We start from the raw sequence: 19,055 nt of genomic DNA on the forward strand, positions 1-19,055 counted from the left end.
TCCACCCAAAATGTAGGTCTTTTGCCCGAACGGTTGGTTGGTGTCTCAACAGACTAAGGTCAATGTTATCAGTTGTAACCAACCACATGTAGCTTCAGTGCCAGTGTACAGACCCAAACATGGAGGTACATCAAGTTTTCCTGTCAGAGGTTTGGGAAACATGGAGTAAAGAGCTTCCCTCCTTCCAGGCCTCCAGCCCCAGCCCCTGCACCTGGTCACACCTGTGGAGGCTTCTCATTAACATTCACCCATGCAGCTGAGATGACATTGAGCAGCTCCTCTACATTCATTAGTAAACTGAATACTGGACGTTAGATCATCTGGGACCCACCAAAGGGCGACTGTTTACAACTAGGAGCTCTCACACCTGGCAGCCTGGCCACCATCTTGGATGGCCAGTATGCGCCAATGAACTGTCTTCAAAAATAGATTTTTCTCTGGTCCTGATACCTTGCTGTATGGAAACGTGGAGCTTCACGGCTGACTGTAGGGTAAGGGTTCCTCAATAGGTTTTTTTTTTTTTGTGCTCCATGTGCTAAAATGGTATGAGAACCGCTGTCGTGTATTCTCTATGTTCCAGACCCAGTAGTGTTATAGTTACTAATATTGAAGTTGCTTCAGCTGTGCTTTGGGCTGTCTGCTTAAGGCTGAGTTCACACTGTGTTTTTATTGCGGTTTTAACATGCGTTGTTTGTTTTGTTTTTAGGTGTGTGTTTTGTTTTTTTTTTAAAGTATACGCATGCAATGTCACGCGACCCTATAGACTTGCATTGCAATTTAGCAGGCTTGTGTAATAATTGACGCATAGGCCTGATTTAGACACACTCCAATGAAAACAGCTCCAAAAACAGCCGTGAAAAACACGAGTTGCTAAAAAAAGTCTGAAAATCAGGGGCTGTTTTCCATTGAAAACAGCTCCGTATTTTCAGACGTTTTTGGTCACTAAGTGTGAACATGCCCTCATTGTCACGTCACTTGCTGATGCGGTTTAGGGCATCGTGCTGTGCAGCGTTTATTATTCTGTATGGTATCGTAGTTTGTACACTATATAGGGAGGGGCGTCCACAGAAAGTACCGCACAGGTCTCCACACAACGTCACGATAGCCCTATATCTGTATCACGATATCCCGTAAAATCACAATCTCATAATATTGCACGCATTTTAATAAAACCCTTTGGGCCAATACTGCAATCTAACAAACACTTCTTTTTTTTTTTTTTTTTTTTGTGATCGCAATGATCGATTGCATTAAATGTACACATGGGATTTTATTTGACACCATAGTAATGTGATAATCGGAACCGTGGCATCGCGCGGAGCCCTGACCTTGTTGATGATCTCATATGTTTTAAGTTTATGGGACCCATGTTCCAACTCACTAATGTATTCACACGGTGTGTTTTTTGCCAAACGGCCGAAAACCCCCCTGCAAAACTGCATGTCTTTTTTTTTTTTTTACCGCAGTTTCTGTGCTAAGCGCACAACCGCGGCAATTCGGAGTTAAAAACTTTAACTAGATTTGCAGGTCGGGTTTTTCGGCTGTGCGGCAAAAAAAACAAAAAAAAACAGCAAAAATGCACAGTGTGAATAGATCCTAAAATTATCTATTATAATAAAACATTTTCAATATTCGGCAGCACGTTTTCCCATGAAAACGGGATGCGTTGCCGACATGATGCAAATGTATGGGGACGAATGTTCTTTTTTTTTAAACTTTTTTTTTTATTGAGTTTTACATATATCTTTAACATACATATAATATAATATTATAGCAGAAATGTACAATACATCACATTATTTATACCCTGAAACTGGTACAGCTATGGTACATAGTCTTTCTTCCGCTGGTAAGTCCAAACTTTTCTAATTTATAGAGCTATTGCAGCTTTGGCAACAGATTACACATACAAAACCAAAAACATTTAACACATTAACTATGGTAGCCTAACCAATAATTCCTCATTTGTCTCTTCTCTTGCTCCTTTTATGTCTTGCTTTCAATGTGTTCCTATCTGACTGTTTGATTCTGCTGTTTTTAGTTTCCCTAATGTCCCTTTAATATCTTCGATGAGATACCATTTAGTTTGTCTAAAACCTTCCATCGTTTTTGCTATATCGGATTCTGTCATTTGTTCTAAAAATGGCCTCCATTTTCTAAAAAATTTCACCGTCCCCCGCTCTTTGTGCCTTAGTGCTTCCATTCTGTCCGAATGTAAATATCCATGTAGTTGCTGGACTAATTGTTCCATCTTTGGGGTGTTAGTTTCCAACCAATTTTTCAGGATGCACCTCTTGGCTATAAGTATTATTATGTGTGCTAACGGCGGTATGCGTTGCAATATTCCCTCTTCTGCAGTGTCCACTAACGCTATTGAATGAAATAATAACAGCGTCGGGCTCAATGGAATAGTTTTACCCCATAGCTTCTTGATATATGTTAATACTTCCGTCCAATATCCCTGAGTAGCCGAACACAACCAGATACCATGATATAAGTCTGTGTGCGGCTGAGCACACTTTGGGCAGGAATGTATCCTATTTGGATTTTCAGCTGTGGGTGGTATATTAAAAGCATAAATGGCTGCATGTATCAGTCTAAATTGTGTCTCCCTCCACACTTCATTAATCACATGCTTTCTCACTGTTTGCCATCCCTCCAGTAATTGTTCATTTATATCTGGGGTTTTGAAAATACGTCTCCAATATGGAAATTGATTTTTATTTTCTAGTTTTACATAAATACCTTTCATTGCCCGGTATAATTCCGACAGGGACTTCCTATGGGAATCTTCTCCCACTAGTGTATCAAAGGGATTGTCTATTATTTCTTTTTCTAAATTCCCCACCAGCTTCGTACAAAAAGCTCTAATTTGCATATATTGTAAAAAATGAGTTTGCTGAATTCCATATTCACTCCCCAGTTCTGTTAGCGTCTTTAACCTTGGTTCCGTCCCATGCAATACATGTTCTACTGTGTCTATCCCTTTGTTTTTCCATGCCTTAAATAGACTGCTAGACTGCCCCGCCGGAAACCGGGCATCATTCCAAAGGGGCAAATACTTAGATAACTGGAAGGAAAGGCCCTGTTTTTTCCTCACTTCCTTCCAACACATTATTGTGTCACGTAATATGACTGAGGACTTGACCTTTTGAGGTAGGTGTCCTAGCTTAGTGTGTAACAAAGCCCGGAGATCATATTCTCCCGCCAGAGCCGACTCCAAGTTTCTATTCGAATAGTGGCTAGTTTTATGTATCCAGTCCAGGACATGGCGGAAAAGGCTAGCTATATTATAACCTCTCAAGTGTGGTATGTTCACCCCCCCTTGCCAATGATATCCCTGTAATTTTAGCAATGACACTCTAGGGCGCTTATTCATCCATATGAATTTCGTTATGGCCGAATTGAAGGCATTTACATCTTTATGTTTTAGCAACAGAGGCAGTGTTTGCAGTGGATATAGTAATCTCGCAAAGGAAATCATTTTGACCAAATGGCATCTCCCAAACATGGACAATGGTAAAGCCATCCATCTTTGTAGTTCCACTTTTATTTTGCTGAAAATGGGTTCGTAATTTAGTTGGTATAGCGTTCCTGTGCTCCGCCCTATATGTATTCCCAGATATTTTATTCGTGTTTTTGCTATTTTAATTCCCAGTCGCTGAAGGTTCTCGTCTGCTGTGTGATTATGATGTGTTAAACCTAAAAGTTCACACTTGCTTGTGTTAATTTTCAGTCCCGCATGTTTTCCATATTCCTGAATCACTTCAAATACTCTAGGCAAGTGCCTGGACGGTTGGGAAAGAAACAACAGAATGTCATCTGCAAAGACCGCTGTCTTAACTTCCATTTCGCCTACTTGGATCCCTGAGTATATCTGCCCTCGCTCCAGAACCCGTATCAGAGGCTCCAAAGCAAGGTCAAATAAAAGTGGTGACAAGGGACACCCCTGCCGTGTGCCTTTTGACAACTTAAACATTTTTGATCTAATGCCCGGAGTGCAAACTGCTGCTGTTGGATTATTGTATAGCGTTTTCAAATATACTCTGAATGCTCCTTGTATATTGAATTTATCCATGACCATATCTAACCACCTCCACTCAACATTGTCAAATGCTTTTTCAGCATCCAATAACACTATCGCTGCCTGGTTGTGTGACTTTACCTCGGCCCTTATCCCGTCCATGACTCCCAGTACCTTTCTTATGTTTGTCACTGCCGACCTGCCTTTTATAAATCCCACTTGTGAAGGACCCACCAATAATGGCATTATCTGAGCCAGTCTGGTCGCCATGATTTTCGAGATTAGCTTAAGATCCTGGTTAATTAACGATATTGGTCTATAGGAGCCCGGCAGTAACAAATCTTTCCCCTCTTTGGGCAACACTTTTATATACGCCATGTTTGCTGCTATAGGAATGCCTTCTCCCATTAACAATGAATTAAAGTATGTTAGTAACGGAGGAGTTACCTGGTCTTGCAATATTTTGTAGAATTCCGCCGGGTAACCATCAGGTCCCGGCGCCTTTCCATTTGCCAATGTCTTAATCGTCTGCTGTAGTTCTTCCTGCGTGATAGATGCATTCAGTTCCCCTAATTGTTCCTGGGTGAGTGTGGGCATGGGGAGATTAGCCAAAAACTGGCTTCCTTGTAAATCCCCAGGTCCCGCTGTGGAAGTATATAGCTGCTGGTAGAATTCCTCTAGTACAGCATTTATTTTCTTAGGGTCCGAATGAATCTGGCCTTCCTTATCCTTCATTTTAGTGATGTGTGTCTGCGGTCGGAACCCTCTAGATAACCCTGCTAGCATCTTTCCAGCTTTGTTACCATACCTAAAAAGCTTGGCTTCATAAAGTGATCTCCCAAACCTTTCTTTGTTTTCCAACCATGTCTCAAAATGTCTTCTGGCCTCTATCCATTTTAGCTTTTTTCCTGTTATAGGGTCAGCCAGAAAGGCAGAGTATGCAGCTCTAAGCTCGTCACCGCATTCTCTAAATTTCTGCTGTGTTTGTTTTTTCCTAAACGCTGCATATGATATGAGCCTCCCTCTTAATACCGCTTTCGCTGTTTCCCAATAAAGTGCCTGGTCAGTGACATGCTCTGCATTATCTATCGAATACTCCATCCACCATCCTTTTAACTTCTGTTGGAAATCTTCCTCCTCCGCCAGATGAGTTGGGAATCTCCACTGCGTGAAATCCCCCCTGGGATGTTTATCTATCAGTACCAGTCTCACTGGCGCGTGGTCCGAAATGATCATGTCAGTGATGTCTATTTGATCCAAGTACTGTAATAGTTGTTGACTCAGATATATGTAATCTATCCTAGACCAGGATTTATGGTATGGTGAATAATAGGTGTATTCCCTATCATCTGGATGACTATATCTCCACCCATCCGTTACTTGTGTAATTTGCGCAAACTTCTCTAGAATACCATCTGTGCCTAATGCCGATGTCTGACTACTTCTCTTCCTATCTTCAGCCACACATTGTACTGAGTTGAAATCCCCTCCCACTAACTTCATTGCACACGTGTCCGCTAGTAATGTCGTCTGCAGGGTTTGGAAATAGGTGCGGTTATTTGTGTTGGGTGCATATATATTATAGACACTGATCTCTCCCAATTGCGTGTCTAATAATAATCTCATCATGCGTCCCTCCGAATCTACCTCCTGTGAGCACATCGTTGCGGCAAGATTTTTATTTATTAAAATCAGGACCCCGTTTTTTTTTTTTATCGCCGGTGAGCCGTATACCTGTCCCACCCAAAATTTTCGCATCCTGAAGAAATCCTTTTCCTCCAGGTGCGTTTCCTGGAGTAAGGCCAAATCTACCTTCATTTTACCGAGATGTCTCAGAACCATTGACCTTTTGTGTGGGGACAAGAGCCCCTTAACGTTCCATGTTACTACTTTCATATAGGATTCTTATGATATGTGCCTGTGTTATCATTTGATGTATCCCCATCCCCTAGGAGGAACCACTTCACAATCTTCCCTTCAATATGGCTACCATTCCACCTTAAACTCCAATTATAAACCAACAATTTAACTTTTTTTGTTGTCTTCTGACAACCTCCCTTCCCCCTGTTTTTATTCCTTTTGACTTCACTTTTTTCTGCCATGTGTTCTTCTTTCACCTACTTTTAAATCTGTCCTATGCAGCTTGACTTTCTTTGTCACATACTACATTAACATTTGTAACATAACATATCTCCCGGATTCACAGATATATATCTATACATCCCACTTTGTCGTCCTTTTTTACCACTTCCCTCCTTAATTATCCCAGAGGTAGATCTCGTCAACAAAATATATCTGGAGCTAAACATCTGTATTACTCACTACTCCCATAAATCGGACAGTCCACCATTTTCTGGCTGTGTGCCCAGGTTATCAGTGCCTCGGCGTCTGCGTCAGCCTTTTTTCTTTTGGCGGTTGTCCTTTCTGGTGCGACGTCTCTTGTTGCGTTCCACTTCTTGCGGGGTTGTTTTCTGCCGCGGTAGATCCCGGACCTTTGAGTATGTCCTTGTATACTGCTTCCGCTTCCCTATGATCCGTATAGACTTGCAATGTGCCACTTGGTGTTGTTACTTTTAAAATCGCCGGGTACTGGAGCTGAAACTTCATGCCTCGATGATGAAATGCTGTGCAGATTTTACTAAACAATTTTCTTTTCTTCGAGACTTCCGCTGAGTAGTCTCCAAATAACAGGACTGTGACCCCGTTTAATTTTACCGGCCCTCTTCTGGTCTTGTACTGACGTAACAGCGCTTCCTTGTCAGAGTAATCCAAGTAACGAACTATGACTTGTCTTGCCCTCTGCATCTGACCTTGCGGCTGCGTCAGCTTTTGTTTGTCTGGGCCCACCCTGTGCGCTCTTTCCACCTTGCACGGTCCATCCATGTTCAGCATCTTCGGGAGGTCATATTCACAAATGTTTTTTAAATGCGTTGCCGGCACTGTTTCTGGTATTCCCACCACCCGGACGTTATTTCGCCTTGATCTGTTCTCCAGATCATCTATTTTGGCCAGCATTTTTTCCTTCTCTGCTACCAGCTCCTGCAGTGTGCCATGAGTCTCTGCTGCCTCATCTTCCAGCATCGAGATTCGCTGCTCCACCTCATCTAGTCGTGTACCATGTTGCACAAGGTCCGCCTGTATCTCCTTCAAAGAGGCTGATATAGTACTGGCTAGAGTGTCCTGTATATCAGGCGTAATTCGTTTAGCCACTTCCATGGCCAGTCTTTTATAATCAATCTTCATCGAGGTCGAGGTCGAGGGCTCCCCTCCCCCTTCCCCCTCCGACATTTCATCCTCTTGTTCTGACGATGGGTGACTCACCGTCTGCTTATCTTTTCTGGTGACCGGTGGCATCGCTATGAGTTCTTCACAATAAATGTTTCTGTGTCAGATTCTATTTTTATTCCAGGTATATGAGTGCGTTTCTTGCCGTCTTATCTGCGCGCTAGTATCTCCTTCCGCCCAACCTGCAAGATGGCGTGGCCTCTCTCCTCTATGCTGCTTCGGCAATTTTGGCGCCAAATCGCGTACCTCTTGTCCGTTGCACCCCGCGCCGTGTCCCTCTGCCTTCCGTGCCCCTCTGCCTCCTCTCCTCAGTCAGCACTGCTCGGTGTATGAGTTTTTCCTTTTTTTTTTTTTTTTTTTTTTTTTGTGTTTGCTCTTTTAATGGCGTCTATGCCGTCTCACACCGAAGGTACCTTGAGGGTTGCTATGGCCGCCGCGCTTATGTCGGGACTCTTCCTCCACACTCCACGCAATCTGCCGGTGAGATGTGTGTCTTTCCCCGGTCAATACCGTAAGTTTGCTGGCTATGTCAGTCGGTTTGGATAATGTAGGGCTGGAGAGCTCCTTTTCACTCTCCTCGCATGGCAGCGCCGGAACCGGAAGTCGGGACGAATGTTCTTAATAACAATCGTACGTCCCCATACTCCCGATCGTTGCTCTGTTTGAAAGGCGCAGACGAGCGCAGATCGACATGCTGTATTGCAGATCAGCGCTAGTTTAAGGCTTATAAACATGGGTGATATCTGCCCGTGTAAAAACCACCTTACCATAGGAATGGCAACTACCATAACGGACAGCACACGGACGTAAAATACATTAGTCTGAATAAGACCTTAGGCTAGGACTACACGGCGATGTACTAATGTTGCCTTATTTATTTATTTCAGTTACTTATATAGCGCCAACATATTACGCAGCGCTGTACAGAGGTCCTCTTTTACTGTCCCCATTGGGGCTCACAATCTAAATAAAATCCCACAGATTTTTTTGTCAGTGATTTTTTTGGTGAGTCGCATGCGTCTCGCAAATTTTTTTTGTCATGACCTTATAAAGGACCCGTCACGTGTGAGTCACAGTCGCACGCGATTTACATTGCGGTTTATGAAAAGCCATGTAAAAATTCAGCAAGTTTGGATTTTTTTGTTTGACGGTCGCGCGTCGCAATGTGACTACATGAACTATCATAAGCAGCAATGTCGCAAGAGACATATCGATTTTCATGTCGCCATGTTGCCCTAGCCTTATAGAAGCTATTTTGACGTCTATGTTAAGGCTGGGTTCACACGAGCAAGTTACGTCCGTAATGGACGGAACGTATTTCGGCCGCTAGTCTCGGACCGAACACACTGCAGGGAGCCGGGCTCCTAGCATCATAATTATGTACGACGCTAGGAGTCCCTGCCTCTCCGTGGAACTACTGTCCCATACTGAAAACATGATTGCAGTACGGGACAGTTGTCCCGCTGCGAGGCAGGGACTCCTAGCGTCGGACATAACTATGATGCTAGGAGCCCGGCTCCCTGCACTGTGTTCGGTCCGGGACTTGCGGCTGGAATACGTTCCGTCCATTACGGACGTAATGACCTCGTGTGAACTCAGCCTTAGATCTCACCAAGCTTTCCCAGTAAAGGCGACATTTTTGGAACGACCCTTATTAAATGTGTTCTCGACCAAACTGGTGACCAGACCTATTACCATGGCATTTGCCCCCGATAAGGGCAGGTTTAGTCTTCTTGATTGTCTGCTAATGAGTTTCCGAGCTGTTGTCTTAACCCGCTATACAGTTTTTGCAAGACATCAGCATTGTACAACGCCTTAAAGAAAGTTGTTGAAAAATAGATAAAATGCTGAGGGCTAGGATCCTGGTATTATAGGAGTTAAACATTAATGCGCTACCTGTGGTCGTCTACCGGATAATGCCGTGTTTTTACCCTTGTTAAATTTGGAGCACTGGGAGGAAAAGCTTGTAGCTAGGAGGCATTGTTCCTTAAATCATTAGTTCCTCTGTAGCCTGCAGCAGAATTGGATCTCGACTTCGCACTATCCACAGAGATGGTTGTGTTTTGCTTGGCCTGCAATATCTTGACAGATTTGACTCCATCCCGTAGCTGCATCTTGAGACCGGTGTTTAGGAACAGAAGCTGAAGGTCTTAAAACAGACATTGGAATTTCTGACACTGCAGTGAGTCAGGTCACTGATACAGAGTCACGCAAAGTGCTGTATGCATTGAAATAGGAGCCCCGCTTTTGCTTCTAGCTCCGATCCATCTGCTGCAATAATAGGAATCAAGATGGTGTTTGTTGCTTAGTAAAATCAGACATCTGCTGTACCAAAGATCATTTGCTGCCAGGGTGTTGCATTGAAAAAAACAAAACTATAGGATCGCGCCATCTGCAACTTGAAGAGTTAAATGTGTCCTCATTGGTGGTCCCCGGTGTCTCCATTGTTTTGTCATGATATTAGATAGTGATAACTGTGTAAAATATGATCAGTTTGGATCACCTTCCAACCGTCTTAATATTTTCACGATCTGAAGGCGGGGGGACGACGACGACGACTTTCTAAATAGTGATTAGGGCATAATTGGGGTGATCATAGTATCGTCAATGCTTATCTCCAGGGGAAGAAAGAATCCAACATGCCCATTACTTGGTTCTTCCTGAAAGCAGACCTTGGTGGTAGAGTCGGGCTGCCCTTAGATTGTTGGATCCTGGAGACCATTTGTACCCAGACTATGGGCCCATACTGTACCTCCATGTGCCTCAGATTTTAGGACATATATTCCAGCTGAAAAATACAACGTCCTAAATCCAGGTGTTTTTGGGGCTGATTTTCAAAGCGTTTATTTTTTTTAAGTGTTTAAAGGTGTGTTTTATGAAGTGTCTATGAGAAATGGGGAAAAAACAGCTTGTAAAAAGTTTCAAGAAGAAACCTGTTGCTGCTTTTTTTTAAGTTCTGCAGCTTTTAAATACACCTCATATAAACTACGCTGCGTAGTACCCATTGAAGTCAATCAGATGTGTGCAAGCATATCTCAAGTGGATTTCGGACCATAATACGAGCGTTAGTCCTGCGTAAGGCACCGCATTGCTTCTAGGAGAGAGTATAGTATCTTATAAAGGCACAATAGGTCTGTAATACTGACCTATCAGTACTCTTTGTGCCACAGTAACATTTTACTGTTACAAATGGAGCCTCCTGGTGGTTATCACAATTGTCTTGCAGCACTGGGATCTTGAGCTTAAAGAGGATCTGTCACTAGGTCATATAAGTTAAACTTGTTAATTGAACAGTGCTGTCTCCCTGATTCCGGTGCTGTTTTTCTTTCTCTCCTGGACCTCCCCGTTCCTGAGATATGGCCCACTGTTGTGTTGGCTCCCTATATGCTAATTTCCTGCAGTTAGCCAATGGGGAGGAGCTAGGTTCCCTGCCTCTGATGCTGACTAATCCGCTTGAGGGTAGCTCATGCCCTGTTGGCTAACTACATCAGATTTCGTATAGAGGGAGCCAACGCAACAGTGGGCAATATCTCTGGAATGGGGGGGGGTCTAGGAGAAAAAAAAGGGCACTGGAATCAGGGAGACTGCGCTATTCAGATCAGTAAACCAGTTCTACTTATATGACCTAGTGACAGGTCCTCTTTAAACATCTACAGGGGGCTCGTATGTTCTCCTGGTCTTTGTGTGAATTTCCTCCTCGTTAGACCCCCTACCCAAGTTCCAAAAACGGGGAATTTGACTGAGATTCCCAATGGGCATATAAACTGATAAGAGTGATTGTATCTGTGTACAGGTGCTTGGATAGAGTAAGAGACTACTCCCAAAAATGGTTGTATTTCCCTGGGTAGAGATGGCCTTTCCTTAATAGATAACATTTTTGAGACTGTCCTTTAAATTTGGTGGTGACCGACACAACCTGTGACATCGTATTCACCAACTCCTGGTATCGAAATATAGTTACAAGGAAGGTTAAAGCCCCATTTACACCTTCCATGTAGACTCCTAAATATTTAATCTCCTGTGTCTAATTCTGCATAGTCACTGCTATCCGTACAATTAGAGGGATCAATATGATTCGGGAACGTTATGAACAGCACTGAAGACGCTCCAGTGGTGAGATGGCAATAGACTGAAAAATAATGCAGTGTTTAACATCATGCTTTCTACTTTGATTACCAGAGAAAATGTTATAAAACTTTACGAGGGACTATTTGTCACCAGTGGAGGAATATTACGAAGCTGCTCAAATGCCCCCAAGGAAATGAAATGGGAAATATAAGGACAGGCTGTGAATCTCAGTGCGGCAATTTCTTCTAACATTTTAAGAGGTTCCCATTAACATTACAGGGCGCTGCTAAATATTCATGCAATTTCAATATTCTCTGATGTGCCAAACGAGGAAGGAGGAATTAGAAGCTATATATAATGGGATATGTAAATATGACTAGGACAGGGTATTTGCAGTTCTCTATCCATCTTTAGGGAGCCGCAGGTGTGCTGGAAGAATATGGGATCTATGGGTCTTATCTATGCCCTAAACTCTTAACAGAATTAACCCGATCAGTACTTGGGAACCATTAACATAATAAAATGTACCAACTTTTCAGAAGGAACGATGTATAATTAGTGAGTAAGCAGTAAAGGGGTTTGTCTTAGAGGGGCATATGGACGTCATTGAGGGGCACCCCCTGGCTCTGGAGGACACATCATGACTAAGTATTCGGGTAATTTTAGACAGGGCGGGTGACTATGACAGAACTGGTGCAAATATTTAGTGATATTTCAGCAATAAATCACGACTTGACCGCCGTCTAAATATGGTTGCCCATTTGTTTGAAAGGGAAACATGTAATACCACATGTCTCCTGCAGTGGCCACCCACAGCTTCCTCCAGCGATAAGAGTTGATCACTGTTCAGGGGTTTTGGCTGCAGGACCCACTGCAATCTGATGATTGCTAGTAGGTTCTCACTTAAGGTCCTTTTTCACGGCCCAATATGGACCGTGAAAACGAGCGCCGATCAATGAGACAGCCGTTGATTGGCACTCATTTGCTTCTTCTACAATGAGAAATGATTAAGTATGGGGACAAACGATCATTTGTCCCCATACATTTCCATCGTGTTGGCAGCACATCTCTCTATTTGCATCGGATGTACTGCCGACTAGCGACCATTTTATTGGGTGCATAAACTAGCTGATCAGCCGATGAACAAGCATTTGCTGATCGTTGCCTGGTTTACACAGGTCAATGATAAGGAAGGGGCGCCCATATGAAGGCTCGTTTGTCTGATCATTGGCCCGTGTAAAAGGGATTTTAGAGAAATGATTGTCCACCACACGAGACGACCCCATCAATACATGACAAATAATACATTGATGGAGTGTACAAATAATCGTACCAGTTTCCCTAAATAACACTGCCCAAAAATAAACTAGGAAGGGAAGCTGCATCCCAGGATTGAGCACCAAGTGCAAGCTTTGGGTGCCCACGCTATGAGATCCAGTGGTGCCCCCTTTAGCAGTGACAAGTGATGCGACCTGAGGCTGGCCCTGATAAAAATTACCTAGTAACAAGTTTGAACCCTATTAATGTTCTGAACGGCCCCACCACTTGGCTGTAACAGGATGATGTACCATGCTCTAACAATGGTATAGCTGGGCACCTGCAGATTTAATGATGGTACAGCTATACTGGATGTTGCTCATCCCAAATATGATCAGGGAGGGTTTCTCGGGACCGTGAAATCTACTGAATAAAACGAAACTAGCCATGATGTTCCTGGATCTTTTCCTGATGATCCTCATGATATATTGTACTACAAAAACCATCAAATGGAGCCATAAGGAGAGAAAAAAAAATGTGGTGCTTTTCGGAGGTGCCCAAAGTGTTGTCAAGGAACCTAACCAGCACCGAGAGAATATTCCACACAAGGTTACACACGCTTCAAATCTGGACACCACCAGAACTTTGGTGTATACTTTCCATGTTCAAACGAATGAACGGTGAAGGTTGAGATGACATTCAGCACATTACTGCTGTTTTCAGCTATTATTTTATGGGCGATGGATATTTTGGGTGGAGGGCCCTAAGAAACAGTTTGTGGCAATTTGTGCAAAACCCTATCGTTCATGCCATGTGCATGTTCATTTGACCCTGTCTACTGTGTGTCTTCCCAGCTAATATAGGGACAATGCACCGTATTGCGATTATCCACTGAAATTCACAGCGTAACTACCGGTGACCACTAGTTATGTCTATTACATGTACAGATAGTGTGGTCACCGAAACAGGAAGTCACTGACCGATTGCAAAAAGTTACCATCCAAACATGGAAAAGGCCGTGGAAAATACACAGGAGGATGCTACAAAGTATTGTATTGTTATTAGATTATAGAAATATCATATATATAATGGCACAGATCATGGCCTTAAAGGGGGATGTCCTATTCATTGCATATAGATGTCTAGAGGCGGGATTCCGATTGAATACATTTTTTTTTAATACCGAACTCCCCAGTTTGCCCCCCACTCGCTATAGACCTTTTGGTGCCACCTCTTACTTGCTTTCCTGCTTACTCAACAAGCCCTATGAATCCTCATAAGTCTTTTTTTGTAGTGGTTTAAGTATCCGAATCAATGTAGATAATTTTTTTTCCCCTTCAGCAATGTAAATACTTTAAGCGGGAAGCACAGAAGGGCCCATTTTCAGTAAATCAGCCCGTTAAGTGTTAGTGAGAAGTGATTTCCGCTACAACCTGATGTGGCTGCGAGTTTAACATATGGCGACTGTAGAGATACATGCTTATAATCAGGCAGGAATGAGCGCAGATATACAATTAGTTTTGGCTCACAGACTATCTCGGATAAAAATACCGAGCACTTCTTCAGCCACAGTGAGCTCAATAGTACGGAGGTCTGATGGCATCCATTGTGTTCTCTACAGGAAACTTTCTGCTCAATGACATCATCCCTGGCACGTAGGTTTATTTTTTTTAATGAATATTCCCCTAGCATTTCAGTCAAATGCAGCCATTAATATTCCAATAGAGAACAATGCACATCCTAATATAATGAACGGTTTCAGAAATGTATTTCGGAGCTAATATTACTGTCGGCTTGTGCAAATATATTCAGATTAAACCAGATAAAGAACAAAGAAAGGACGGGAGGAAACAAAAAAGAATATTCATTCAATACAGATATTTATAATTGAGCTATTCAGCCGTTATATATGTAGAGGCGAGACGTAGTTTGGTATAAATTATAGTAAAAAAGGGGAAATTTAGGGTTTTGGGGAGCAGCTATTTCTGTTGAGGGACCAATTCCACTTCAGATACTTTATTAAAAGAAAACCTTCTCTAAGGCTGGGTTCACACGACCATGTTACGTCCGTAATGTACGGAACGTATTTCGGCCAGAAGACCCGGACCGAACACAGTGCAGGGAGCCGGGCTCCTAGCATCATAGTTATGTACGATGCTAGGAGTCCCTGCCTCGCTGCAGGACAACTGTCCCGTACTGTAATCATGTTTTCAGTACGGGACAGTAGTTCCACGCAGAGGCAGGGACACCTAGCGTCGTACATCACTATGATGCTAGGAGCCTGGCTCCCTGCACTGTGTTCAGTCCAGGTCTTCCGACCGAAATACGTTCCGTACATTACGGACGTAACATGGTCGTGTGAACCCAGCCTAAATCTTAATATTTAAAGGAACACTTCAGGTAAAACTGATACACTGTGGTACGCTGAGCACAGGCTCTGAGGGGGAGGAGCATGACACAGGAAGCACTAAGTAGAGAAGTCCTACACGACTCTTTACTAGGCATACCAAAGTTATCAGCTTTGCTTGTAGTGTTCCTTAAAAACAAAAGTAGTCTCTAACCTGTGTCAGGGCATGCTGGGAGATGTAGTTTTGCTACAACTGCAGAGCCATAGGTTGGAGACCACTTCTTTAGGCTGGGTTCACACGACCTATTTTCAGACGTAAACGAGGCGTATTATGCCTCGTTTTACGTCTGAAAATAGGGCTACAATACGTCGGCAAACATCTGCCCATTCATTTGAATGGGTTTGCCGACGTACTGTGCCGACAACTTGTCATTTACGCGTCGTCGTTTGACAGCTGTCAAACAACGACGCGTAAAATGACTGCCTCGGCAAAGAAGTGCAGGACTCTTCTTTGCAACGTAATTTGAGCCGTTCTTCATTGAAGTCAATGAAGAGCAGCTCAAGATTTACGAGCGTCAAAGACGCCTCGCGTAATGCGGGGAGGAGCTTTTACGTCTGAAACTACGCAGCTGTTTTCTCCTGAAAACTGTCTGTCTTTTCAGACGTAAAAGACAGTTCTCGTGTGCACATACCCTTAAAGAGGACCTGTCGCCTCTTCTGATATGTCTATTTTTAGTAACTACTTTGATTCTCAAAGCAATAACAATTCTGGAACATATTTTCTTAGAACTCTGCGTTATGCCTTTCCTCTGTTATTCCTTCTAGAAAATTGTCTAAATTGAGAACTACGTGTTTTTACGGCAATAGTCCCTACACATTGTCAGCACTGATTGGACATTGTCTGTCTGTGACACACCCCAACCGATAACACCCAGTTGTCAATTTATTCATGCATTTCTAGGAGGAATAACAGAGGCACGGAACAACGTAGAGTTCTAACAAAATATGTCCCAGAATTCTTTATTCATGGGGAATACAATTAGTTAATAAAACAAACATGTCAAGTGAGGAGACAGGTCCTCTGTAAAGTCTCTCCAGTTTTGTGCAACTTTTTTTAAAGAAACTGCAGGCAGAATTTACAATTTGTAAGTTTCTAATATGTTCTCGTATTATGTAGAGCTCTGTTTAATCAACTGATGGTCAGGAGTTAACATAGGGGGAAGAGGGCCCCAAAATTAAAGGGTAACTAAACATTCAACAAACTTCTGACATGTCAGAAGTATTGATCGGTGGGGATCCGAGCACTAAGACCCCCACCGATCGCTAAAACGGATCTTCGTTTCTGATCGGCTTTTCTCAGGGAAGCCGAGCAGTTGGTGTACGGTCTCCTAGACTTTCTATCCAGCCCGTAAACCAACTGCTCGGCTTTCCTGATTTGTTTTAGCAATCGGTGGGGGTCTCAATGCTCAGACCCCCACTGATCAAAACATCTGACGTCACTATTACATGTAAAAAAAATTTTGAAAGTTGAATTACCCTTTAACATGGGGGCCCCCTTCTAGTGCAGTCACCACCCTAACCACCTGAGACGAGGGCTTGATGCTTTTTTAATTTTTTTTTATTCTTCCCATCTTATTTCCATGATTCCTCGGTTTATTCCCAACACTCTCTTGTTTAACCCTGTATTGCCTGTCGTGAGCAGATTCCTGTACAATACACCGAAGAATATAAGGATATGAGATTTTTGCATAGTTGGCCCTAATTTCCAGTTAAAGCTACTTTGCAAATAGTCTTTGCAAATAGATTAAAAATCTCCTACCGTTTTGGTGTCTACAGCTCCTATGCAGACCTATGTGTCTCCATGGTTACAGACTACAAACAAACTCGGTGTAGTCTGATCCTGCAGTCATGTGTTGCTCCAGATAGCAGAAGAGGGGCAGATGGTAGCGTATCTCAGGTCTGTGTAGGAGCTGTATACACCAGATGGTAGTATTTTTTTTATTTTTTATCCGGTTTTAGGCTCTGCGCCAAAAATTAGACTATGAAAAGGGAAAAATTTAGAATGTGTCGGGGACACTAAAGTTTATTCTTGGCTAAATTTACTACAGGTTAAAGTCTCATTTAAATACGTAAATATTATTTAATAGTCCATCAGATGTCGGGAAGAGGAGATTATGGCATTTCTCCGGAATTAATCTCCCTAATTGTCAGGCAAAGCGAGTTCCCATTGCTTAGATTTCTTTGGGAAGGGGAATGAATACAAACAATGTCTTGTCCCTGAAATAGGTGGGGAGTCGCACCACGTTGCTATGTCAACAGTCCAAAACTAATCGGACGGGCGCTGGCACATTGTAGATGTGTCCTTCTTGCTGTGAGATTAGTCTTCTCACCTTCTGGTCCATGTCCTGCGGTGTCTGACCTCTGCCTCCATGTTCTGAGTCCGCTTCATCCCAGCTTCATTCTGATTCATTATCAGTGAGGGCCATTGGGACTGTGCGCCAGGTTCTGTGTAATGATCGTTTGTGATAATAGGTCCCAGTTGCCGCTTTCCCTCCATCTTTCATTCTGAAAGTGGCGAGATCGCAACTGCTGACAGTAAACATCCACGCAGATGTCATCGAAACGCAATATATGTCATAACGAGCGATTAGTGGGGGAGAATCCAGATCCCCCAATATCTCTGGGGTACATTTTTGTCAACTCTGAATGAATTTGTCTTCTCTATTATAACCAAGCCATGCAAAAGATAACGGGGCAGATTTATTGTTTGTTGCGACAAAATTCACGCCTAAGTTGCGCCTTTTTTTGGCCCAAATCAACTAATACAAATGTTGTATCTATTTGCGCCAAAGAGAACAGTTGTTTATGCCTCACTAGACCCTTTTCAATGTTTCTAGAAAATAAGGGCGTGGCTTAGTGGAAAGGGGCAAGGCTTTAAATGTGCCGATGTGCGCCAGAGTTTTGTCGCAAATTGTTTTAACAAGTTTTTTTTATTTTATAAAAGTTGTAAAACATAAAAAAAAATATCAATTTGATATTGCCGGGATGGTACTGACCCACAGAATAAAGTTGTCATTTTATTTTTACCGCTTGGTGAACGCCATAAAAATGATACCCAAAAAACAATTGAGGCATTGCTGGGGGGTTTTCTACTCCACCCCACAAAATAAGTTTTTTTTAAGTTTTTATAGTACATTAAATGGTGCCATTAAAAACTACAACTCGTTATGTAGAAAATGCCCTCATATGTCTGTCGACGGAAAAATAAAGTTATGGCTTTTGGAAGGCGCGGAGAAAAGATGAAAAATGGCTGCGGAGGGAAGGGGGTTAAATGTGGGAGGCGATACGATGCAGTCACCTCCTTACCTGACCCTGATTGTGACGCGTGTATGTGATCTGCTAGTACATCCATCAACCCTGAAAATTAGGGGGTCCGGTACTCGTCATTGGTGGAGAGATGGTCAGGCATGAGTGGTCACGTCCCCGCTGAGGTGAACCCACGGCAAAGCCAACATATTATGACAATCCCTGATATTCAGATTGAAGAGGCTGCAGCAGCTATTGCTCTTATATACATATAATATATATATATATATATATATATATACATATATACACACAATGTCCACAAATAAATCGTGTTCATTACTTGATTTTCTAACATACTTAGTGTATTCCTTACAGTTTGTAATATCTCTGCTTGTAGTCATTGAATAGGAACGTTCATTGTTTACTTTCAGAAAATTAAATACTGCCCTGTTCATGTGAGAACCACACTGGGGCAGGGCTTGTTACAGTGTATCTGTGGTCGCGTTATAACAAATTGTGGACCTGTTTGATCATCACGTGAACAGGACAGATTGCCATCCTCTAGTAAGTAATTAAGTTTCCCATTGAATTACAGCAAGCAGAGATCTTGAAAACCATTAGGAATTGATACAAAGTATATTAGAAATCCTTATTTGCTGAAACCGGAATACCCCTTTAGGGCAAATTTGTCTACTTATATAGCATTACGGCTTTTTACACACACTTTTTTTTGTGGAGCATTTTTTTGTTTCTTGTTTTTTATGG

The sequence above is a fragment of the Rhinoderma darwinii genome, chromosome 8 (genome assembly GCF_050947455.1).
Source record: "Rhinoderma darwinii isolate aRhiDar2 chromosome 8, aRhiDar2.hap1, whole genome shotgun sequence".
Classification (NCBI taxonomy): Eukaryota; Metazoa; Chordata; class Amphibia; order Anura; family Rhinodermatidae; genus Rhinoderma; species Rhinoderma darwinii.